This window comes from Ambystoma mexicanum, chromosome 3p, assembly GCF_040938575.1.
Source record: "Ambystoma mexicanum isolate Mex_15411 chromosome 3p, UKY_AmexF1_1, whole genome shotgun sequence".
Classification (NCBI taxonomy): domain Eukaryota; kingdom Metazoa; phylum Chordata; class Amphibia; order Caudata; family Ambystomatidae; genus Ambystoma; species Ambystoma mexicanum.
In genome coordinates, this window is record NC_090925.1 from 814800080 (window position 1) to 814826533 (window position 26454).

Below are 26454 nucleotides of genomic sequence, written 5' to 3' on the forward strand. Positions count from 1 at the left end.
AATCCACCTACTGAACAGATTGTCTTGGAAAAATGTGAGGTTTCTCTGGCTAGGGGATGTGGCGCTGTTAATAATAATATTAATAATAATAGGAATAATAATAACTAACTAAACTAACTAACTAAATAACTAACTAATAATGCTAACTTTGCCAAAGAACTGTGAAGCAAGACCATCTCACTAAGACAGGAGGCTTTCAAAGTTCAAGGTGCTCCTAGTGGCTACATATGGAGCTGGAATCTGGGGATATTCTCACCAGTGGAGTAACTTTGCTGAAAATGTTGTTGCCAAATGAGTGGGACAAAATGGCGTGCCACAAAAGTTGGGGGGGATAAACACCCTTGTCCCCCCCCCCCCAAAATGATGCCCATGATTCTAACACCTCCAATCTCAAGCATGAGAAAACAAGATATTAACTTGACTTTTGGGTCTCTCATATGGTGGCCCCTCAATCCCGACAGCCCTTGAGTTAAGTATGAGAGAGATCAAACATAGAATCAACTTAAAGCCTCTTATACTGGATAAGGCTGTGGAACTCACCCAAACTGGAAACCTATAGAAAAGGTCTGCGTGATGAGGCAAGTCGCTCCATCGGTATAAGTTGGTGAAGCAGATGCTAGTTGCAATAGGACTCCTGTCTCTATGGGATGATCCTTCTATTTATGGCAACAAGATTAACATTATTTTAATTTCTCCTTTTAATGACTGGGTTATAAAAGAGCAACTAATCAAACGTATCCTTCAAAGATTATCTTAGACAGACTTGTATTTTAAGCTATCATTAGCCATGGATAAATATATTGATTATTCACGCGTCAAATACCAAAGGTCATTTGTTGCAATCTTCTGCCTAAGTATTCTTCCGCTGGCACAGTTTTCTAGCAACTGGGGCACAGGGCTTTCCCCAAAACACTGCTATTGCAAAACCTGGGACGAGGATTAATACCATTTTCTTTTTACCTGCCATTTGATTGTGTCACCCAGGGATGAATGATTGAAACCAATATTTCATTTATTTGAAATCAGTTATAGAAGGGATGCTTGCTTTTTTAAGGTGAGTGCTGCTCTTTGTGTTTTTAATGATGTTACTATGTTTTTTAACAAAAGAATTGGCCTGCATGGAGGAGTTCCTAAAAAATCGATGTTCGCTAAGAGAAGGGCTACATAGCTGTCGTGATGCCAATCAGATATTACATTTTTTTAACGTATTCTATTAATAGCATTTTTTATTAAATCTATATTAACCTTGTTCTATTTTAGATTATGTTTTTTATTTTTACTACGCACTATGTACTTTTATGGCAACAGCTGAAATGAAGTGCCAGATTAATTCAATATCTGCAATTAGACTTCCAACAATCCAGAAATCAGCATGAGTAATATACCATTATTGTTCTATAAATTGTAATTGTGATGCTTAAGAAAGCATGAATGCTACTGTTATGTTTAATTCAGTCAGATCCATTGGTTTTCCATGAATAAGCTGAGAAAGCTGGTTAAATAAACCATATTCCCACTCATCAATAGAGGTAATAAACTACTTTATTAAGAAAATAATTAACATTTGTGCAAAGAACCTGCATCACATTAGTATGTGGAAGACCTATTAGGATGGGCAGCCTCAACTGCGTATCAGCTTGCATCTGTGCTGCTATTCAAGCTTTTATGACAGCAATTATCAAGTAAGTTGGGCCTGGAGTGCAGCAAGGGGCCATATTTGAACAGGGTCGAGAACACACTTTACTTGTGGAACACATTAAAGGTAAAAAATTCATGAATGAAGCATCCTATTTTAAATCATCTTCATATGTGCATGTTTTCTGGCGGAATAGTGGGAATGAATAGGAATTACAGCTTTCTAAGAAGGCCACCTACCTGACTTTTCCAACACCCTAAAATCAAAAAATGCTTCTAAAAGAATCTCCCCATTGGTGTGGTTTTGTTGGGGAGGGGTGGAGAGGGGGAAGGTAGGCAAATAGGCTTTTGCATGTTTGTGGGAATGGTAGGGGGTGGGCTAATAGCCAAATGACACTGTAGTCTCTTTATGTCCCTCCTCAGATGCCATCTTCCTACTACCCTCCCTTTCTGCATCAATAGTGCTGTCTTACATGTGGCACTATTAGCACCAACTAATAGCCAAAACTAATGAGCCCTGAGAGGCAAGATGTGAATGAGGCTGCAAGTAAATGTTAAAGGATTCCGGGGAAGTCCTGTATATTTAGCATAATGGATGATGGGTAGTTCCCTCCTGGTCTTTTCAACAAACCCAAATATGAACGCCATGGTTTGTGAAGGCCAGCAGCAAACAGTGGGAGGATGGTCTAAATCCTGCCCTCGCTCAGGATTGTAAATTTAGGAGCACAGAGATACTGCATTAGCAGACACGAGAAACCGCAAAGGAATTGCACAGTATAAAATGAAAGTTGGATCTTTGTAATAAGGTGGAAGAGTTGAAGATTATGCACCCTAAGCATGCCCAGGTGCAGTTTTTGCCTCAGACGTGATGGCTTCAGAGTTGGGGCATGAGTCAAGTTGGGCTGAAATCTCCTAAGTCTTTGAAATAGATTTTAGGGGCCATTAAGCACCATACAAGTGAGCAGCAAACATACATACATGTGTTTCTGCGATAGCTTTTGAGAGGGGCATGGGTTACCTTTTTGTGCGGATTTCTGTCTGCACACAACTGATGGCAAGTGGCAGGGCTTGTTTTCTGGAAAAATTTTAGGAAGTTTTGTGCCGAGCGTAGAGAGTGGTGGGGGGCAAAAGCAGCAAAGTCTGGATACTTTTAGGTAGCTGAACTAAAAAGTAATTGAACTTGATTGATGCTTTAAAAAATATTTACTACAGTTTTTCAGCTATATTACATATTTTAATATATTTTATATTAAAAATAAACATGTTACTGTTAGAGATACGTTATGTTGAAAAATTTCTCTGAAAATGTCCATGTACTTATTTGTGGATGTTGTTCTTATCTGTTGTGGTGTAAGCATTACCTGATTGGATCTGCAGTTTTGTGATGTCCGTAGGATGTGAGTGGGTGTACAGTATGTGCTTTATTGGGCAAGGCAACCATTTTCTTTCATTGAATCCTTGTTATCATTGTTTACAGCTGAGTGCTTTGGACAATATCAAAGCTATTTTACTTTGGCCACCGAGGTAAGATTTTTTTTTTTGCTTAGCACCAGAACTTAAGCGTCGCTGGTGTACAAGGCTTGCATGCGAAAGATAACGTTGATCAGGGTCTGCTCAATTTGATGGTCTCTTGGACGAAGCTGCAGTATGCAGCCGCTAAGAGAAATGCGCACCACATGTCAAAACTATGAGGTAAAGCAGTTTACAAGCACCGTGCATCAGTTACCCCGTTCAAATACTGAAGACAACAAGAGTGGTCCTTTGCCATTTTATCGCTTTAGATGTTCACCCCTCCTGTGAAAATAGCGACCTCTGCTATGGTCCTTGTGTGGTTGACTTGACTGTATGACCAAGGTTTTTGATTTGAGCGAGGCATCTTGTAGTATTGTATTGAGATTTGGTAGAGCGCGACCAAAGATCAGTGAAGGCATCAAGGCGCTAGGAAGAAAAGAGAGGAGGCCACTCAGAATACTCAGAACAGAAGAGGTTTTATGCGCTTGCGGAAAGATAAAAACTGCGGAATGGTGTGAATGGTGTGAGAAATCGCAGGATAGAGAGCAAAGACAGACCAGAGGAGCGAAGAGCTCAACAAGGTGTGTAGGGGATTAGTTTTGATTGCAGAAACTCTGCCCCGGTTTTGTGAATGACTCTGTAGACTAAGCAGAGAGCCTTGAACTTAATGCGGCTTTGCACAGGGAGCCAGTGAAGTTGATAGAGGAGTTCCTGAGAATGTGCTAGTCTTGGAGCATCCAGAGCCAGTAGAGCTACCAAGTTCTGAAGAATCTGCAGGCATTGAAGAAGGAACTCAGGTTGGCCGAGATAAATCCCATTACAGTAGTCAAGGGATCCCATGATAAAGGCTGTACCAATTTTGGATCTAGAAGCAGCTGTTAGAAAAGGGAGAACCTTTTTTAATATTTTGAGTTTGGCAAACCCTGCTTGACAGATTGCCGACACTTGAGTTGATCTAGAACCAGAAGACATGATCTTTATGCCAAGGCTCTCAACCACTGTAGCGGGTTGTGGGCAAGGGCCAAGACATGAAAGGCATGGGAAAAGAAATGGAGATGTGAGTGGCACAGCTGAGGCAGAGCCTGCAATGCTGACATGTGGGTGCAGTGTCTGGCATGCACTTTCCTTGTAGCTTGTGCCAATGATCAGAGCAGTGTATGAGGGATGATTGGGATGATTGGCTCAAGCTTTTCAGAGTTTGGTCTGGCATATCCTGCTGGTGGAAGTCAGGAGGTGGTTGATGAAAAGCTTGGAGCCAAGCCGAGTTGGTTTCTGTAAAGAAGGGCAGAGCCGGAGCGCAGTGCAATGCAGTGGCTTCATTGGGGGGGTGTAAAGGCCTTCTTAATATGGAGCAGAGGTAAGGGTGTGGGTGCCGATCCATGATCGGAGGTTGTGAGGGATAGAAGAAGGCCCATCCTGGCCCACAAAGGACAAGACATGGCAAGACTGGAAGAGCCCTTTGGTATAGGCCTTTGGTGGGGGCTGGCTTCACCTGCCGGTTCCCGTGTTGCAGGAAATGATCATCAGGAGTAGCGGGCACCCAATCAGGGTGCACCGCAGGCGGGACCATAGCAGGCCAGGTCCTTGCTTGTAACGATGCGGGGAAGGCTGCGGCCATGATTGCAGGGAGCGGATGCTCCATTAACAACATAGGGGGTCCAGCAGGGCGTACCGTGTTGTTGGTGTGAAGCAGCGCTGAGTGCGTGGATTCTTTGTGTGAGGCTGCAGCAGGGAGTGAGGTCAAGACAGGAAGAGGCCTTTGGTGTCGGCCTTCGGTGGGGGCCGGCCGGCTATTATATATACAGAGAGGGATGGGAGAGGCAAAAAGTGTCTAGAAAGCAGGAGAGGCGAGGGGAGCAAGACGGGCAAGGTAAAAATCCATGAAAGGTGAAAGTGGCTAGCAGATAGGGAAGGGGTGTTTTTAAAGTAGGGAATGCGCAGGAGAGGAGCAGAAATAGGACTGTCTACTAATGTCTGATGGAGGAATACAGAGGTACAGACTGGAGAGACGGTAGGTTAAAAGGAAAAATTGCCCAGTGTTTTTTTAAAAATTCTGTAAATATGATTGTCTTTTGAGAACTGTGTTATCATTCTCGTCTGTGTTACTTGTTTGGCGTTTTTACTTTTGGGAGTTAATATAAGGTCCCTATTTATATTGCCGACCTTTATTTTAACATCCGCATGTAAAATGCATAACCTCTTTGCACCACAAATCTCTCTTCTATGAGTGATTTCTCTTCCATGCAGTCACTTCCTCTACTACAGTTTCGTTTAGCACGCAAGAATTCCCCTTTTGGGATATTCTCTACTTTTCTTGTGACAACTAGTGGAGTGTAAAATTGAGTTGACTTCTGTATCTTTCCTAAATGAATGTGTCTGTAAGTTGCCACCCTCAACTGAAATGTAAAGATCCAAGAATGTAACCTGTTTACTGCTTTTTTCCAAAGTAAGTTTGCAGATAAATTCATTGTCATTAAGATATTCATTAAAGTCTACCAGAATGACATTTTTTAGGCATTTTTACCAGACCGGCACACTCGTAATGAGGCCCACAATCTTGGTGCTTCTCCTTAGAGCAACAAACCGACCTCGTCAAGATCATGAAATCAATGTTATGTTCTATAAAAAGGACCATCGTAAAAACGTGCTTTGTGCATTATTCTGAATTGACTGTGGACTGATGTGATATCTAATTAACATATTCTGTAGTGTGTGTTCAGACCTGAGGAGGTCTTCCGCGGGGATTTTCCTAGGCTACCTTCTTTCATTATCGTCAGCCTCACAAGCTAATGCTCAGGCTGCGGAGATGGAGGTGGACATTCATGATACTGCTCAGCCCATGGAACGTTCATAGTTCTCTTTATTTTATTAATGAACCCATAGAGTATGCGTAGCATACACTGTAGAGGACCAGTCTTGATCAAAGCACACCCGGCCCACCAGCTCCCATACCTGCGAACATTCACCTTTGCAAGGGGCTGTAAAGGCAGCGTGGGAAAAAAAGCCTGCAAAATAAATCAATTAACGCTCCAGCTGTGTACAATGAACCTGCCATCTCCAATCTGCCCGCATGTGTGTTTGGAATTTGGAGCTGGAGGGTGCAGTGCGTACACATTTTTGATTAAGGGAGGCTGTACACCTAAAAGAAAAATGTGGCCAGCTTGCTCCAGTTTTCCTTTTTACCGTGTGTGCATGAGAGAGCATTAGCAAACAGTGCCAGGTGTCGCAATGCCTATTGTGTGCGAGCTCTGATCGCCTTTCTTTATTTGATGAACAAACATTTTGTCCTGAGAAATGCAAAGAGAACTTGAACACGTGTATTGCACAATAAACCCCGGTTTGCTATTGAAGCGCCTGCCATGGGCACCTCGCATGACATCTCCAGGCCTAACAGTATCCAGAAAGGGAAGCCTACATGTAGCCCAAAGGGGCCAGGAAAATAGCACAAATATAGCCAAATCCCTCTGGCTGCGAAAAAGAAAGACCACTACACAGGCTCAGGTTGGAAAGTGACAGAGACATGTGACATGGTACAGTATTCCTGATTGGGAGAAAATTAGTTCAACAAGCCACGGATTACATCGGCGTAATGGAACAAGAAACAACATTTAGTGTGTCGGCCGATTATGCCACAGCCTTTCCAGTTGTCATGCCAACCACAAAGTCATCTTTCTGGTACCCATTTACTCTCTTACTTCTCTGTAGCAATGGTGTTGGTAATATTTTGGTGGCTATGCCACCAAAATGCACAAGAACCAAAAAGGGTGATTGTGAAACACCCTCAAACTATCGCCCTAGATCACTTATGGACCCTCTAGCCAAAGTCTATTCGAAAGTGATCTTGTATAGATTGGAAGACTGGGCTCTTGAGTACAGTATATTTTCACAAGCTCAAGTGAGCTTCAGAAATGGAACATCGACTATTGATCAGTCTTTGAGACTTTTTTTTAATTCTCCTGAAATGTGTCCATCTAAACTGCGACATAATCTATCTTGCTTCTATGAATTTACATACAGCATTTGACACGCCACATTGTTCTCATCTGTGGCACATTCTTATGCAACTTCAAGTCCCTCGCCTACTAATTAATCCAATTCATGCCCTCACAAACGCAGCTATGCTATGGTGCGATGGGGGTATCAGAGAAGAGTCCATGGAACCGATCAATATGACCAAGGGTGTCGGGCAAGGTTTTGTCCTGGCACCCTTGTTGTTCCTCTTATACATCAAAGATCAGGCCGGATCTATTAACCACTCTGGCAATGATTGACCATCTTTAGGTGGGAAAAAAGGGGGCTCTTGCTTTTCACAGGTGGTGTGATTCTTGTACCCGAAGCACCTTCCGGCCTTAAGCACCAACTTAATATCTTTGCAGCCAAGTGCAAAGAGAAAGGACTATCAATGAACGTTTCTAACGTTTCTAAGACTAAAGTTATGAAATATGATATAAGAATTGCCTACCACCGTCTGCTTCTTTTAAGTTTTACACTCATGTAATTAATTATACTGTAAAGCATCTGGTGATATGTCTACCTGGGAATCCACCTACTGAACAGATTGTCTTGGAAAAATGTGAGGTTTCCCTGGCTAGGGGATGTGGCGCTGTTAATAATAATATTAATAATAATAGGAATAATAATAACTAACTAAACTAACTAAATAACTAACTAATAATGCTAACTTTGCCAAAGAACTGTGAAGCAAGACCATCTCACTAAGACAGGAGGCTTTCAAAGTTCAAGTTGCTCCTAGAGGCTACATATGGAGATGGAATCTGGGGATATTCTCACTAGTGGAGTAACTTTGCTGAAAATGTTGTTGCCAAATGAGTGGGACAAAATGGCATGCAACAAAAGTTGGGTGGGATAAACACCCTGGTCCCCCCCCCCAAAATGATGCCCATGATTCTAACACCTCTAGTCTCAAGCATCAGAAAACAAGATATTAACTTGACCTTTGGGTCTCTCATATGGTGGCCCCTCAATCCCAACAGCCCTTGAGTTAGGTATGAGAGAGATCAAACATAGAATCACCTTAAAGCCTCTTATACTGGATAAGGCTGTGGAACTCACCCAAACTGGAAACCTATAGAAAAGGTCTGCGTGATGAGGCAAGTCGCTCCATCGGTATAAGTTGGTGAAGCAGATGCTACTTGCAATAGGACTCCTGTCTCTATGGTATGATCCTTCTATTTATGGCAACAAGATTAACATTATTTTAATTTCTCCTTTTAATGACTGGGTTATAAAAGAGCAACTAATGAAATGTATCCTTCAAAGATTATCTTAGACAGACTTGTATTTTAAGCTATCATTAGCCATGGATAAATATATTGATTATTCACGCGTTAAATACCAAAGGTCATTTGTTGCAATCTTCTGCCTAGGTATTCTTCCGCTGGCACAGTTTACTAGCAACTGGGGCACAGGGCTTTCCCCAAAACACTGCTATTGCAAAACCTGGGACGAGGATTAATACCATTTTCTTTTTACCTGCCATTTGTATGTGTCACCCAGGGATGAATGATTGAAACCAATATTTCATTTATTTGGAATCAGTTATGGAAGGGATGCTTGCTTTTTTAAGGTGAGTGCTGCTCTTTGTGTTTTTAATGATGTTACTATGTTTTTTAACAAAAGAATTGGCCTGCATGGAGGAGTTCCTAAAAAATCGATGTTCGCTAAGAGAAGGGCTACATAGCTTTCGTGATGCCAATCAGACATTACATTTTTTTTAACGTATTCTATTAATAGCATTTTTTATTAAATCTATATTAACCTTGTTCTATTTTTCAGCTGAAATGAAGTGCCAGATTAATTCAATATCTGCAATTAGACTTCCAAGCAATCCAGAAATCAGCATGAGTAATATACCTTTATTGTTCTATAAATTGTAATTGTGATGCTTAAGAAAGCATGAATGCTACTGTTATGTTTAATTCAGTCAGATCCATTGGTTTTCCATGAATAAGCTGAGAAAGCTGGTTAAATAAATCATATTCCCACTCATTAATAGAGGTAATAAACTACTTTATTAAGAAAATAATTAACATTTGTGCAAAGAACCTGCATCACATTAGTATGTGGAAGACCTATTAAGATGGGCAGCCTCAACTGCGTATCAGCTTGCATCTGTGCTGCTATTCAAGCTTTTATGACAGCAATTATCAAGTAAGTTGGACCTGGAGTGCAGCAGGGGGCCATATTTGAACAGGGTCGAGAACACACTTTACTTGTGGAATACATTAAAGGTAAAAAATTCATGAATGAAGCGTCCTATTTTAAATCATCTTCATATGTGCATGTTTTCTGGCGGAATAGTGGGAATGAATAGGAATTACAGCTTTCTAAGAAGGCCACCTACCTGACTTTTCCAACACCCTAAAATCAAAAAATGCTTCTAAAAGAATCTCCCCATTGGTGTGGTTTTGTTGGGGAGGGGTGGAGAGTGGGAAGGTAGGCAAATAGGCTTTTGCATGTTTGTGGGAATGGTAGGGGGTGGGCTAATAGCCAAATGACGCTGTAGTCTCTTTATGTCCCTCCTCAGATGCCATCGTCCTACTACCCTCCCTTTCTGCATCAATAGTGCTGTCTTACATGTGGCACTATTAGCACCAACTAATAGCCAAAACTAATGAGCCCTGAGAGGCAAGATGTGAATGAGGCTGCAAGTAAATGTTAAAGGATTCCGGGGAAGTCCTGTATATTTAGCATAATGGATGATGGGTAGTTCCCTTCTGGTCTTTTCAACAAACCCAAATATGAACGCCATGGTTTGTGAAGGCCAGCAGCAAACAGTGGCAGGATGGTCTAAATCCTGCCCTCGCTCAGGATTGTAAATTTAGGAGCACAGAGATACTGCATTAGCAGACACGAGAAACCGCAAAGGAATTACACAGTATAAAATGAAAGTTGGATCTTTGTAATAAGGTGGAAGAGTTGAAGATTATGCACCCTAAGCATGCCCAGGTGCAGTTTTTGCCTCAGACGTGATGGCTTCAGAGTTGGGGCATGAGTCAAGTTGGGCTGAAATCTCCTAAGTCTTTGAAATAGATTTTAGGGGCCATTAAGCACCATACAAGTGAGCAGCAAACATACATACATGTGTTTCTGCGATAGCTTTTGAGAGGGGCATGGGTTACCTTTTTGTGCGGATTTCTGTCTGCACACAACTGATGGAAAGTGGCAGGGCTTGTTTTCTGGAAAAATTTTAGGAAGTTTTGTGCCGAGCGTAGAGAGTGGTGGGGGGCAAAAGCAGCAAAGTCTGGATACTTTTAGGTAGCTGAACTAAAAAGTAATTGAACTTGATTGATGCTTTAAAAAATATTTACTACAGTTTTTCAGCTATATTACATATTTTAATATATTTTATATTAAAAATAAACATGTTACCGTTAGAGATACGTTATGTTGAAAAATTTCTCTGAAAATGTCCATGCACTTATTTGTGGGTGTTGTTCTTATCTGTTGTGGTGTAAGCATTACCTGATTGGATCTGCAGTTTTGTGATGTCCGTAGGATGTGAGTGGGTGTACAGTATGTGCTTTATTGGGCAAGGCAACCATTTTCTTTAATTGAATCCTTGTTATTATTGTTTACAGCTGAGTGCTTTGGACAATATCAAAGCTATTTTACTTTGGCCACCGAGGTAAGATTTTTTTTTTGCTTAGCACCAGAACTTAAGCGTCGCTGGTGTACAAGGCTTGCATGCGAAAGATAACGTTGATCAGGGTCTGCTCAATTTGATGGTCTCTTGGACGAAGCTGCAGTATGCAGCCGCTAAGAGAAATGCGCACCACATGTCAAAACTATGAGGTAAAGCAGAATACAAGCATCGTGCATCAGTTACCCCGTTCAAATACTGAAGACAACAAGAGTGGTCCTTTGCCATTTTATCGCCTTAGATGTTCACCCCTCCTGTGAAAATAGCGACCTCTGCTATGGTCCTTGTGTGGTTGACTTGACTGTATGACCAAGGTTTTTGATTTGAGCGAGGCATCTTGTAGTATTGTATTGAGATTTGGTAGAGCGCGACCAAAGATCAGTGAAGGCATCAAGGCGCTAGGAAGAAAAGTGAGGAGGCCACTCAGAATACTCAGAACAGAAGAGATTTTATGCGCTTGCGGAAAGATAAAAACTGCGGAATGGTGTGAATGGTGTGAGAAATCGCAGGATAGAGAGCAAAGACAGACCAGAGGAGCGAAGAGCTCAACAAGGTGTGTAGGGGATTAGTTTTGATTGCAGAAACTCTGCCCCGGTTTTGTGAATGACTCTGTAGACTAAGCAGAGAGCCTTGAACTTAATGCGGCTTTGCACAGGGAGCCAGTGAAGTTGATAGAGGAGTTCCTGAGAATGTGCTAGTCTTGGAGCATTCAGAGCCAGTAGAGTTATCAAGTTCTGAAGAATCTGCAGGCGTTGAAGAAGGAACTCATTTTGGCCGAGATAAATCCCATTACAGTAGTCAAGGGATCCCATGATAGAGGCTGTAACAATTTTGGATCTAGAAGCAGCTATTAAAAAAGGGAGAACCTTTTTTAATATTTTGAGTTTGGCAAACCCTGCTTGACAGATTGCCGACACTTGAGTTGATCTAGAACCAGAAGATATGATCTTTATGCCAAGGCTCTCAACCACTGTAGCGGGTTGTGGGCAAGGGCCAAGACATGAAAGGCATGGGAAAAGACATGGAGATGTGAGCGGCACAGCTGAGGCAGAGCCTGCAACGCTGACATGTGGGTGCAGTGTCTGGCATGCACTTTCCTTGTAGCTTGTGCCAATGATCAGAGCAGTGTATGAGTATAAAGAACGACCGGTGGGGGGTGTCTGTGCTTCTGCTCCCTATATGGTAGAGAAGAGGCACAGAGGACCCCAGCCAAGATTCTCTAATACGGTAGCAATGGACGAGCAATCAAGGCCTAGCTTCTCAGGAGGTGATGCAGGCTGGTTCTTAAGTACAGTGTACCCCAAGCCCCCACAAAGGAATGTCCACACACTGTATTGGTTAGAACACAGTCTTTATATAATCAATAGTCAAGGTTATGTACACTTATCACAATAACTCACTTTGTACTCCGGAAAATCAACAATGGCAAATATATACAATTCTAAATTGGTACCACCCTTTGCACTAGATCTTATTAAAGTGCATCAACAATACTGTAACAATGTCACACAGATCAATAGAGTGAAACCAGCAATAGAGAGAGGAGAGAAAATAAGATGGTTGAGCAATAGGCAGAATACTGGCCCCTACCACTAGGCACAGTTCTGTGTAGAGATCCCCCCACCTGGGCAACCTGTAAAACAAAGATATAGCACAAGCCCAGTCCATATATTGTTCTGTAAGTCTTATTCCCTCCTATAATGTTTTTACCCCCCCAATGTACCTGGTGGAGTCGAGTTCTTCGAAGAGGCGTCGACAGATCCTTCTTGAGCGACCCCCTTTTCAAGCGGGAGTCACGGATCGTCGAGAGGCGTCGAGAAACGGCGAGGAACTCGGTGTTCGGCGACGGGGAATCGACGGCCCTTCTTGAATGCCTTCCCTTTCAAGCGGGAGGCACGGGGCGTCGAACGTCCGTCGACAAACAAGGTAGAACGGCGTCGATGAGGCGGCAGCTTCGTCCGAGCGGTGCTCGTCGGCGTCGGAGCGTCGGCGTCCTGCAAGGCAGAGGCGTGCGTGGCACCTGGGTGACAATAGTTCTGGACCGCAAAGATTGTGGAGACGGAGGCCCAGCAATGGCGTCGAGTCGTTCGAGTCTTTGTGGTCTTCGGGTGGCGGGAAACCCATCGGCAGGTTTCTCCTCGGCGCGTTGGTCGTCCTCGACTTTCTCCGGCAGGATAAAGCGGTCGACGGTGTGGACGAGGTAGTCCTTCGATTCGAATGTTCTTAGGCAAAGAAGCGGACGGCTCCGGTCTTCGGCGGCACGGCGTCAAGTGGTTCCCACGGCTGGGCAACACAACTTCGACGGGCCTCCAGCGGTTACACAAACCTGCGAACCCTGGTCATGGACTTCGACGGCGTCGATGTCCGGGTGCTTCACTTCGATCTCCTCGGCGGTCCCGTCTCGGGTCGGCAGCCTTTCGAGGGTCTGTCTTCCAGGGTGCTTCGGCGAAGATGGAGCGCTGCTCGATGGTCCCTCGGAGCACGGGAAGAGGGCGCCTTACCAGGTCCTCTCTCGGGTCAGTCTTCGACGGTTTCGGCAGCCTTCGGATCGGTCGAAGCAAATGGAACAGCAAGTCTTCTTCTTCCAGCTGGACGTCGAGGATCAGCAGTTCCAGTTACTCTTAGAGTGGAGACTCAGCTCCAGAACGCTTCTGAACGCTTCTGAACGTTCCCTGAACCTTCTGAACAGTGGTGAGAGGTCCCCAGATATACTATTCTGTCTCTCATCCACACTGCTGGCACACACTCAGCAGCCAATCATACAGAAGGGCATTCATGCAGTCAGTCAGCCAATCAGGCACACAGTGCATTCAGGCCACACTCCTCCCTTTCAGACACTCACAACAAGGAATGTGGATTGGGACAAGTACCCAGCCATTCAACACTACACACTGCATTCAGGCCAGTTTCGGGCAGGGCTGTCTCAGTCTTTGTCTCTCATGCCAGAAACCAGACAACCACAACAAGGAGTGTATATTGGTCACACACTCCATTCACCCAGGTCCCACCCACAGGAGGTACCCACAACATACAGTCACTGGGAAGGCTCTGGTCAGTCTAGCTGGGCCTTCACAACAACACCATATATGGAACTTCCACCCAACAGCCAGTCAGGGGGACGGGACAGAGTCAGGGCTTCCCAGGACTTTGGGAAACAAGGTAACAGGCAATAGAAAGCAAGAGGCCACAGGGGCCATCTTGTTTCCTATCAGGAATCAGCTGATCCCAATGGCAGGGCCTGGGTATCCCAAAATGAAGGACACCCAGAGCCCCTGTCAAATTCAGCATGGAGCTGCCACCAGCCCATACCCTGCTCTGTGGGCCACCCACAGGTGCCCAAAAACATACACTAGGGACACAGGGTTGTACCCCTACCCATGGGTGCCATAAGGGTATCCCATGGGTCTGTTCACCAAACCAAAAGAGAGAGCTGCACTGCCAGGAGTCCCACATGGACTCCTGGGCAGAAAACATGACAGAACACACGATCAAAAGCAGTAAAGGACAAGGATTCAGAGGCCCTGTCCCTCTGATGCATTTCCAGCATCACAGTCGCCCCCCCCAGACTGAGGTGGAGGGTGTCTAATCTCCCACGGGATAGACACCCTCATCCAGACGGTCAACATACCTTCTGGAAAGGCTATCTGCATTATCGTGACTCTTCCCTGGTCTGTGCTCTATGGTGAAGTCTAGCCCTTGCAGGCTAATGGACCACCTGAGCAATTTCGGATTCTCACCCTTCATTTGCATAAGCCACTTCAGGGGCTTATGATCTGTTTGGACCTTGAAGGTAGACCCCGTAAGGTAGGGCCTAAAACGCCTAGGGCTCCAAACTATGCTAAAACACTCCTTTTCAACAGTAGCCCACCTAAGCTCTCTACCCTTGAGTTGTCTACTGATGAATATGATAGGATGTTCTCTCCCTTTGTCATCTAACTGGGACAAGACAGCTCCAATTCCGGTGTCGCAGGCATCCGTCTGGACGATAAAGGGTCGGCTGTAGTCAGGCGCACACAACACAGGTGCCCTACACAGACTTTCTTTCAAGCCATCAAAGGCCCTCTGACAGTCTTTGGTCCAATTAACCTTCCTAGGCTGTTTGGGTGAAGTTAGCGCTGTCAGGGGGGCAGCTATGGTTCCATAGTCTGCCATGAAATTGCGATAGTACCCAGTGAGGCCCAAAAAGGCTCTCACGTGGGTTTGAGTAGTGGGAGTCTCCCAGTTCTGTACATCCTGTACTTTACTGGAGAGAGGTTGGATTTGACCCCCTCCTACCTCATGACCATGATAGGTAACTTTCCCCTGAGCTATCTGGCACTTGGTGGCCTTGATAGTGAGGTTAGCCCTTTTCAAGGCCTGCAACACCTTATCCAGATGTGTCAAATGCTCTTCCCAGGTGGAACTGTAGACCGCAATGTCGTCTAAGTAAGCCACACAAAAGGCTTCCAGCCCACTGAGCGCAGGGTTGACCAATCTCTGGAAGGTGGCAGGGGCATTCTTCAACCCAAAAGGCATGACCCTAAACTGGTAGAGTCCCTCAGGTGTTGAGAAGGCCGTCTTTTCCTTGGCATGGTCCGTCAGAGCTATTTGCCAATAGCCTGAGGTAAGGTCAAAGGTGCTCACAAATTTGGCAGCACCTATGGTGTCCACGAGCTCATCAGCCCTGGGCAATGGGTGCGCGTCAGTTTTGGTGACGGCATTGACTCCTCGGTAGTCCACACAGAACCTCCAATCCTTGGTACCCGCCTGGGAACTTGCCTTGGGGACAAGGACCACTGCACTGGACCAGGGACTGGTTGAGGGTTCAATAACACCCAGATCCAACATCTTGGCGACCTCAGCCTGGATGTGGTTCTTGACGGTATCTGACATACGGTAGCACCTGCTTTTGACAGGCACACTGTCACCAGTGTCAATTTCATGCCTACACCACGGTGTAAGGCCTGGAAAGAGTGAAAACAGAGAGGCATACTGTTGGAGTAAAGCCCTGCAGGCCCTCTGTTGCTCTGTTGTCAAATCCGGAGAGAGATGTACTCCCTCCACTGAGCCATCCTGAGGGTTGCTATGCAGCAAATCAGGAAGGGGCTCACTCTCCTCCTCTTCTTGCCCTGAAGCTAGCAAGAGACATGAGACTTCTGCTCGCCGGTGGAAAGGCTTGAGCCTGTTGACATGGAATATCTGAGGGGCTACCCCAGAGGCTCCCATGTCAACCAGATAATTGACTTCGCCCATCTTGGAGATGATCCTGAAGGGTCCAGTCCACTTGTCTGCCAAAGCTCTAGGCTTGGTAGGCTCCATCACAAGGATTTCCTGTCCCGGAGTCCAATCCACTTGCGAGGCTTTAAGGTCATGCCAGTACTTATTCAATTCCTGGCTGGCCTTGAGATTTGCTGTTGCCTGACCCATCATCTGTGTCATCCTCCGTCTGAGGCCTAACACATAGTCCCCCACTTGCTTGGCGGGACCTGGAGGGGTGGCTTCCAAGCCTTCTCTGATCAAGGTGAGGGGCCCCCTCACGGGATGTCCAAAGAGTAACTCAAAGGGGCTGAAACCAACACCCTCTTGAGGTACCTCTCTGTAAGCAAACAGCAGGCATGGCAGGAGGAGATCCCATTTCCTCCTTAGGGGTTCTTCCAAAGCCCCTAGCATGCCCTTGAGAGTTTTATTAAATCTCTCAACCAGACCATTGGTCTGGGGGTGGTAAGAGGTGGAGAACTTGTAGGTTACCCCGCACTCTTTCCACATGGTTTTCATGTAACTAGACATGAAGTTGGATCCTCGGTCAGAGACAACCTCCTTGGGGAATCCAACACGGGTGAAAATGCCCAGGAGAGCCCTGGCAACCACCTTGGCAGTAACAGTCCGAAGGGGTATTGCCTCAGGGTACCTGGTGGCATGATCTACCAAGACCAGGATGAACCGATGTCCACCTGAAGTGGGAGGGTCAAGGGGACCGACGATGTCGATGCCCACCCTCTCAAATGGTGTGCCAACCACTGGCAATGGCTGCAGTGGGGCAATGACCCTGCCTCCAGTCTTGCCAGACAACTGACAAGTTGGGCAGGTCCTGCAGTGGGACTCCACCTCTACTCCCATCCGTGGCCAGTTGAAATGGGCAGAGAGCCTCTGCTTAGTCTTCTTGGTCCCAAGATGACCAGCCAAGGGCACCTCATGCGCCAACTGCAGTAGGAAGGGCCTGTAAACCTGTGGTACCACCAACCTCTTGAGGGCACCAGGTTCAGGCTTAGTGGGCTCACTAACAAGGAGCTCACCCTCCCAATAAATCCGGAACGTCCTAGGCACTTCTCCTTGTGCCTGGGACAGGGCCTGTTTCCTCAGTCCCTCGAGAGAGTGGCACTCTCTCTGTCCCTTACAGAAGTCTGCCCGGGAGGGTCCCCCTTCAGCTAACAAGCATTGAAGGTCGGGATGATCTTCCGGGTTGAGAACCTCTCCCACAGGAGAGTCTTCTGTCTCTTTTCCCACAGGAGTTGAGTTTGGGTTTTCCACTGGACCCAGCCCGTCCGGAGCATGGATCCCAATGGGTGCTGTCGGAACAGCAGGAAGAGAAGGTGGTCCCTCCACAGAGGTGGCCTTCTTGGTCTTCCTTCTTCTTGCCTTGGGCCTCGCCTTTGGCTTGGGTACCTGACTCACAGCCAGACCCGGTGTCACCTGTGACCTAGTGACTGCAGCAGCATTCATGGGAAGACCATCCGAGATCAACCCCAACTCTACTAGATCATTTCCTAACAGAATGTTGGCAGGGACATTGTCCTGAACCAGGACAGGAAGCTTTGCTGTCTTGTCTCCAATCATGAGTGTGACTAAGGCTACAGGTGATAATTTGGGAGGCCCACCAGCTAACCTGGTGGTGTGCAGAGGAGCACCTACATAGTCCTCTGGCTTGAGCAGGGTCCTGTCCACCACTGTCATGCTTGCCCCAGTGTCTCTCAAACCAGTAGAAGGCTGGCCATTCAAGAGGACACTTCTCAAAAACCTACGAGTGTTCTGTGGGATAGTCGCCAGTACTTCTGCATACTGGTCCCAGGCCCCAAGGGACACTAAGGAAATCTCTACCGGAGCACCAAATGTGATCCCGGTAGAGGAGGGGAGGACAGTGGCCTCCACCTCAGACACGGGGTAAGGGTAGGTCAAGCTAACAGCCTGTACTCCAAGTGCCTTACCTTTACACTTGGAGTCACCCCTTTTGTGATCCAGAGCCCCACAGTCCCAACAAGCGCCAGGAGTGCGGGGTACGGTACTGGAACCACTGGGAGCCTGCTTTGCAGCAGGTGGACCACTACTCTTATTCCCACCCACAGATGACTTATCCCCACTAGATGTTTGGGTCTTGGGAGAGGAAGGTTTAGGTTTACCCGACTGTGACTGCTTGTGGGACTCCTCAGCTTTCTGAGAGGCCCCCTTTTCTTTGTCCTTGTCCTTCCCACTGGAGTCCTTAGGGGACACCCGGTGGGAGACCCACTTGTCAGCCAACCTAGCCAGCTTAAAGGGGTCCAAAATGTTCTGGTCAGCCACATACTGATGCAGCTCTGGTGAACAGGCTTCAGGAAAATGCTCAAAAAACAAGAGGTGGGACAATTCAACAAAAGTCTTAAACTTGTATCCATCGATCCACCTCATCATGTTCATGTGCGCAGCACTCACCCAGTCAACCCAAGACACGTTCTCTCTTTTCTTAAAATCCCTGAACCTTCTAAGGTATTGGGTAGGTGTCTTGCCAAACTTGGCAATCAAAGCAGACTTCATACACTCATACTGACCCCTTTCTTCCACACTCAGCTTCAGAATACAGTCATATCCAGTTTGAGGCACTCTTCTTAACAAACACTTAGCCCAATCTCTTTTATCAACATCATGAATCGCACAGGCCATTTCAAATGCTTCAATCCATTGGAGGATATCTGAACCCTCCACAAATACACCAACCAAATCTTTCATAAACTTGGTGGCTGGGGACCTGACACTCTCACTGGTTTTAACTGAAGTCTCCACTCTAGCTTTCTCTAGCTGGATTCTCTGACATTCAGTGACTTGGCTCTTGAGTTCAAGGTCCTTATTTCTGAGCTCCACTTGTTGAGCCAACTCCTCTTTCTTAAGTTCAGCATCTATTTCCAACTTGCGGTATTCAAAGGCCAATTTCATCCTTAATAACTCAAGCTCCAAGGAATTGCTGGGGGTTTGGAACAGAGGCAGGAGGAATGGCGGCATTCCCAGAAACAGATTCAGCAGAAACCCCAGGGGCAGAGTCCTCATTAGTTGCATTCCCCCCCTCATCAAGAGTTTCACCATCAGTCTGGTAGTCCACCAGGGCAGCTATCAGCTCAGCCCTAGACTTATCCACAAAGTCTAACTCCCTGGCTTCACAAGCACTCTGGAGAGCCTCCAAGCTCATCCGAGTCAATTTGCCATTTGCAATAGACTCCATTGTTTGTAATGCAGTTATCTTGTACACAACTAAACCTTAATTTAATAAAGTGCGTATATCCTTTGTAAGTGGCACGGTTATACACTGATTCTTAAAACCATAAGCATCCCACCGCTGCCACCAGCTGTAAAGAATGACCGGTGGGGGGTGTCTGTACTTCCGCTCCCTATATGGTAGAGGAGAGGCACAGAGGACCCCAGCCAAGATTCTCTAAAACGGTAGCAATGGACGAGCAATCAAGGCCTAGCTTCTCAGGAGGTGATGCAGGCTGTTTCTTAAGTACAGTGTACCCCAAGCCCCCACAAAGGAATGTCCACACACTGTATTGGTTAGAACACAGTCTTTATATAATCAATAGTCAAGGTTATGTACACTTATCACAATAACTCACTTTGTACTCCGGAAAATCAACAATGGCAAATACATACAATTCTAAAGTGGTACCACCCTTTGTACTAGATCTTATTAAAGTGCATCAACAATACTGTAACAATGTCACACAGATCAATAGAGTGAAACCAGCAATAGAGAGAGGAGAGAAAATAAGATGGTTGAGCAATAGGCAGAATACTGGCCCCTACCACTAGGCACAGTTCTGTGTAGAGATCCCCCCACCTGGGCAACCTGTAAAACAAAGATATAGCACAAGCCCAGTCCATATATTGTTCTTTAAGTCTTATTCCCTCCTATAATGTTTTTACCCCCCCAATGTACCTGGTGGAGTCGAGTCCTTCGAAGAGGCGTTGACAGATCCTTCTTGAGCGACCCCCCTTTCAAGCGGGAGTCACGGATCGTCGAGAGGCATCGAGAAACGGCGAGGAACTCGGTGTTCGGCGACGGGGAATCGACGGCCCTTCTTGAATACCTTCCCTTTCAAGCGGGAGGCACGGGGTGTCGAACGTCCGTCGACAAACAAGGTAGAACGGCGTCGATGAGGTGGCAGCTTCGTCCGAGCGGTGCTCATCGGCGTCGGAGCGTCGGCGTCCTGCAAGGCAGAGGCGTGCGGGGCACCTCGGTGACAATAGTTCTGGACCGCAAAGATTGTGGAGACGGAGGCCCAGCAAGGGCGTCGAGTCGTTCGAGTCTTTGTGGTCTTCAGGTGGCGGGAAACCCACCGGCAGGTTTCTTCTCGGCGCGTTGGTCGTCCTCGACTTTCTCCGGCAGGATAAAGCGGTCGACGGTGCGGACGAGGTAGTCCTTCGATTCGAATGTTCTTAGGCAAAGGAGCGGACGGCTCCGGTCGTCGGCGGCACGGCGTCAAGTGGTTCCCACGGCTGGGCAACACAACTACGACGGGCCTCCAGCGGTTACACAAACCTGCGAACCCTGGTCGATGGCAATGGACTTCGACGGCGTCGATGTCCGGGTGCTTCACTTCAATCTCCTCGGCGGTCCCATCTCGGGTCGGCAGCCTTTCGAGGGTCTGTCTTCCAGGGTGCTTTGGCGAAGATGGAGCGGTGCTCGATGGTCCCTCGGAGCACGGGAAGAGGGCGCCTTACCAGGTCCTCTCTCGGGTCAGTCTTCGACGGTTTCGGCTGCCTTCGGATCGGTCGAAGCAAATGCAACAGCAAGTCTTCTTCTTCCAGCTGGACGTCGAGGATCAGCAGTTCCAGTTACTCTTAGAGTGGAGACTCAGCTCCAGAACGCTTCAACAAGGAATGTGGATTGGGACAAGTACCCAGCCATTCAACACTACACACTGCATTCAGGCCAGTTTCGGGCAGGGCTGTCTCAGTCTTTGTCTCTCATGCCAGAAACCAGGCAACCACAACAAGGAGTGTATATTGGTCACACACTCCATTCACCCAGGTCCCACCCACAGGAGGTACCCACAACATACAGTCACTGGGAAGGCTCCAGTCAGTCTAGCTGGGCCTTCACAACAACACCATATATGGAACTTCCACCCAACAGCCAGTCAGGGGGAAGGGACAGAGTCAGGGCTTCCCAGGACTTTGGGAAACAAGGTAACAGGCAATAGAAAGCAAGAGGCCACAGGGGCCATCTTGTTTCCTATCAGGAATCAACTGTTCCCAATGGCAGGGCCTGGGTATCCCAAAATGGAGGACACCCAGAGCACCTGTCAAATTCATCATGGAGCTGCCACCAGCCCATACCCTGCTCTGTGGGCCACCCACAGGTGCCCAAAAACATACACTAGGGGCACAGGATTATACCCCTACCCATGGGTGCCATAAGGGTATCCCTTGGGTCTGTTCACCAAACCAAAAGAGAGAGCTGCACTGCCAGGAGTCCCACATGGACTCCTGGGCAGAAAACATGACAGAACACACGATAAAAAGCAGTAAAGGACAAGGATTCAGAGGCCCTGTCCCTCTGATGCATTTCCAGCATCACAATGAGGGATGATTGGGATGATTGGCTCAAGCTTTTCAGAGTTTGGTCTGGCATATCCTGCTGGTGGAAGTCAGGAGGTGGTTGATGAAAAGCTTGGAGCCAAGCCGAGTTGGTTTCTGTAAAGAAGGGCAGAGCCGGAGCGCCGTGCAATGCAGTGGCTTCATTGGGGGGGTGTAAAGGCCTTCTTAATATGGAGCAGAGGTAAGGGTGTGGGTGCCGATCCATGATCGGAGGTTGTGAGGGATAGAAGAAGGCCCATCCTGGCCCACAAAGAACAAGACATGGCAAGACTGGAAGAGCCCTTTGGTATAGGCCTTTGGTGGGGGCTGGCTTCACCTGCCGGTTCCCGTGTTGCAGGAAATGATCATCAGGAGTAGCGGGCACCCAATCAGGGGGCACCGCAGGCGGGACCATAGCAGGCCAGGTCCTTGCTTGTAACGATGCGGGGAAGGATGCGGCCATGATTGCAGGGAGCGGATGCTCCATTAACAACATAGGGGGCCCAGCAGGGCGTACCGTGTTGTTGGCGTGAAGCAGCGCTGAGTGCGTGGATTCTTTGTGTGAGGCTGCAGTAGGGAGTGAGGTCAAGACAGGAAGAGGCCTTTGGTGTCGGCCTTCGGTGGGGGCCGGCCGGCTATTATATATACAGAGAGAGGGATGGGAGAGGCAAAAAGTGTCTAGAAAGCAGGAGAGACGAGGGGAGCAAGACGGGCAAGGTAAAAATCCATGAAAGGTGAAAGTGGCTAGCAGATAGGGAAGGGGTGTTTCTAAAGTAGGGAATGCGCAGGAGAGGAGCAGAAATAGGACTGTCTACTAATGTCTGATGGAGGAATACAGAGGTACAGACTGGAGAGACGGTAGGTTAAAAGGAAAGCTTTCCAATGTTATTTTGTTTTCTGGTAGGTGTACACTAAAGTGATATTCACATCATCCTTGTCACAGTACATACCATGCAAGACTAAGTATGGTTATTTTTTTTTTTATTGGATTTGAAAAGCGCTTTCACCAAAGGGCTCTACACCAGAATTTAATCAAGACCTTTTAAACAAGTGTGAAAGACGTGAAGGGGTGGAGAAGAGCGAATGTGTAACGGTTAAGCATTCCAGTGCTAGGAGCAAGGAGTGAAAAAGAACGAAAGCGGAAGAAGCACATAGGGGTTAGAGACAGAGCGGAGGAAAAGGGATTGAGAGTGAAGAGAGCCGGGGGTGGGGGGGGGTGTCGTAAGATACCAGAACACATAGATAAGAGGGGACAAGGCCATGCCGAGACTTCAACACAAAGCAGAGGAAGTGAAAGAGAAGGTAAATTTCAAAAGGGAGTGGGTAGGCAGAAAGAAGAGATGGCGTGAGGAGGGATTTGAAAGAGTAGACACAGAGCAGACTTAAAGACTGAACGTAGTGGGCTCAAATAAGAAGATGGAAGGCCCAGCAGTAAAACAGAGTAATACTTGAACACCGAGGAGATAAGAGTGTGGATTAGGAGTTTAGTAGCCCGGAAAGAAAGAAAAGGACGAGCATGACAGAGATAGACGAAAACGGGCCCAATGGGCTGTAGAGGAGATATGAAGAGAGAATGAAAGAGACGGGTCAAAGATGACCCTGAGATTATGAGCTGAGGAGGAGAAGGAAAGAACATGGGGCAGAAAGCAGAGGGGGAGGCGATAGGGAAGTAAAGCACCTCAGTTTTAGAAGGATTTAGATGGAGAAAATAGGAGGCCATGCAGGCCTTCACCGATGAGAGGCAAGACGACACAGTGGTATGAAGGGATGGAGAAGAAGAGAGGGAAAAGAACATTTGAGAGCCATCAGCATAGAAGTGACAGGAGAGATTAAAGGAGATGAGGGCTGAGAGAGGAATTGTGTAAAGGGAGAAGAGGGTGGGGCCAAGGAGAGAACCTGGGGCACGCCATTAAAGAAGTGGGCGAGAGGAATACAGTTGACCAGGCCAGGAGACAGAGCAGGAATGGCTGGAAAGATAGGATTCAAACCACCTTAGGACAGACCCAGAAAAACATAGAGAAGAGACAGAGAGGAAAGAAGAATAGAGTAATTGACAGCATCAAAGGATGCTGAAAGGTTCAGAAGAATCTGAATCAATGACTGTTTATTGTGATGAGCGGAGGGTAGAGAACTGAAGAGGTGCAATAATGCAGATTCAGTGGAGTGGGAGAAACGGAGCCCAAATTGGCGAAGGGGAGAAGAGAGTGAAAATGCAAGAAAGAAGAAATTTGAGAGTATACAATCCGCTCAAGAAGTTTGGATGAAAAGGGTAAGAGGGAGTTTGGACAAAAATTGGACGGAAGGGAGGAATCTAATGAGGGCTTTTCAAAACTAGTGATTATAGCAGCATGCTTAAAGAAGGAGGGAAAGATAGAGGAAACAAGGGAAAGGTGAATTAAGGATGTGAGGTGCGGAATAAAAAGTGGATAGGCTGAAGGAATCAGGGCAGAAGAGATAGGATCAAGAGGGGAGGCAGCTGGGTGAGCCGAGCCAGGAATTTAGATAAGTCAGATTCAGTTAGGAGAGAAAAGGAAAATAAAGAGGGGTCGGGAGGAGAGAAGAGGGGGAGGCAAGAAGAGAGGACGTTTCGTCAGAGACAAGCCCTGAGCTTTCTAAAGAAATGAGCATGGAAGACTCTATCTGGCCTTGCCATAGTCCTTTTTTCATGTTTCAGTCTTTTACTTTAGGAGGTTCTGCCCCCTAGCCCCTCACAACGAGGCATGTTATTTTTTGTATCTACTGTGAGAAAGGTCTACAGCCCTTTCCAGCTCTGAGATAACCAGGTGTTTAAATGTATACTGACTGTTATTATATTTAAATCATGCGTATGTGGCTATAGCTGGACTCCCCCATCACAGAATACTCAGAGCAATGGTACCTGCGCAGAGGTCCAGTCCCCCCTCCACACCCACACCCCCTGTCGAGGACTGCATGACATTCTGAGGAGATAGGCAGCGGTGGACAGGGGCATCCTCTCCACACAGTTCCATCAAGTGGAGCATGTGGATCAGGTGAGAAGGGTGAATGGTTGCTTCCCCAGTCCCCTCCCCCTCTCTCCTTTCCATCGTTACCTACAGCATTGTTACAGAGCCTCGACTTGGCTGTTTGGATGCTGATTGATTGATTGATATTTTATTTGTATTGCGCTCCTACACAAGTAATTCAGAGCCCTACGAGGCAGCGGGGGGGGGGGGGGGGGACAAGGGAGAACAAAACAACGAGCTTACTAGTCGCAGTGACATTGAGAACGCGCAAGTGCAGGGGACAGGGAAAAGGGGAAAGTGCATGGGAGGGAGAGGGTAGGTCTCCAGTGGTTAGGTGTTCTAGAGGTAAGCGTCCAGGAAGCAAGGAAGCCTTCCACCCTGGAGGTTTATCTATGCCGCTGGGTGCACTTTACTAGCCGGGGTGCTCAGAGAAAGGGTCCTCTCACATGGATATCAACACTGTACGTACCAAAGACTTCTTCAGGGTGGGTTACATTTGAATCTCAAATCCTCGGAATGAGCGGTCAGTGTACCGCCATATTGGCATTGCTCTTCAGTTGGGATTGGGTGGGTAACATAGATTCCTGGTATCAAAGTTACTTCAGCGTTTTGAATGAAAGCAGCCCCCGTGGAACCCTCCCGTTGGTGTTAAGCTACCTACAGAGTGACCTGTAAGAATCCCTTTCAGGGTAGCCACTATCTGTCTAATGTGCATCTTGAGCCCACAAATGCTTCCTCACCAGGCGGTGAATAATCCCTTCATGCCCAGTGTGAGGCGCGCCATCATCAGACTAGCATCGGAACTGCCCTAAAACATGTTTTCGCTAAAATATGTCAAAGAATGTGGCATAAAAGGCACCATTTGGCCCCATTTTGCAACATATTTGCTAGAGTTGGCTCACTTAATGTGCTTGCTTATTGAATATATCAAACTGGGTGCTGGCCCCCATAGGGGACCTGAAGGATATCCAGGGTGGCCCAGACTCTTTAATAAGGATTAAGATGCCTGTTTTTTAATATAAAAAATAACTAATGTGACTGTTTTAATAGAAAATAGAAGCAGTAGAAAACCTGTTTATATTTTAAAGAGCCTGCACATCCTTTGGGATCCCTGTGGGGCAGAATAACATATGTTTTACTCAAGGTGGGCCGGGTGGGGGGGGAGCTCGGTATGAAAGAGCTTGAATACCACAGGTCTAGCGAGGTTGTGCTTCAGGAAGCCTGGACACTGACCTGAGTACAGGAACGCCACCAGAAACAGGGAGGCGCCGACGAGCTTCATGCCTGTGGCCGTCCAGTCACGCGAGATCTGTCTGCTCGAGGGCACCCTGTGCTCACTGCATAGCTCTCAACCATTTACGTCGCAAAGGCGGGTGAAAACACCCGATTTTATTTTTGGCGGGTGAGAGGCCCATTGAAACGAATGGGCGTGCAGGAGGCTTGGCGGGTGAGTCAGCTGTTAACAAGGCGGGTGACACCCGCCAAAAGCGTGTGAGTTGAGAGCTATGTCACTGCCACCTGTGAAAGCTGACGCAGGAGTGTAATGGCCTCTGGTATTTATGCAGGGAGGGGGGAGGGAGTGGGTTTCGCCACTATGGACATTTGTTGTACACACCGATGTGGCAATGGAGAGGTGTTGTAAATTTGTACTGTGACAGGTCACACCCACTTGAAAAAACATTTGTTTTGATTGCAAGCGTGAATAGGTGAGCCTATAGGGGTAAATGCGTGCAAGGTTCAGGTTGGGACGGTGGGACTCGAGACTGGTTGCGAAAAAAGCCGCAAAATGGCAACTTCCTTATTGGGCGGCCGCAGCAGAGGTTCGCTCGTGCCAAGTGAATCAACACAGGCTGATGGGAA

The 26454-nt window shown here is 47.0% G+C and overlaps 1 long non-coding RNA gene across 1 annotated transcript in view; it reads right to left on the bottom strand.

Annotated features, from left to right (window-relative positions):
- Positions 1 to 26100, bottom strand: part of LOC138580932 (uncharacterized) — a 58047-nt gene extending 31947 nt beyond the window's left edge. Inside the window, exon 1 of the long non-coding RNA XR_011304377.1 lies at positions 25828 to 26100. This is a non-coding gene — a long non-coding RNA (uncharacterized lncRNA). The remainder of the gene's footprint in view (positions 1 to 25827) is intronic.
- Between the last annotated feature and the right edge of the window lie 354 nt (positions 26101 to 26454).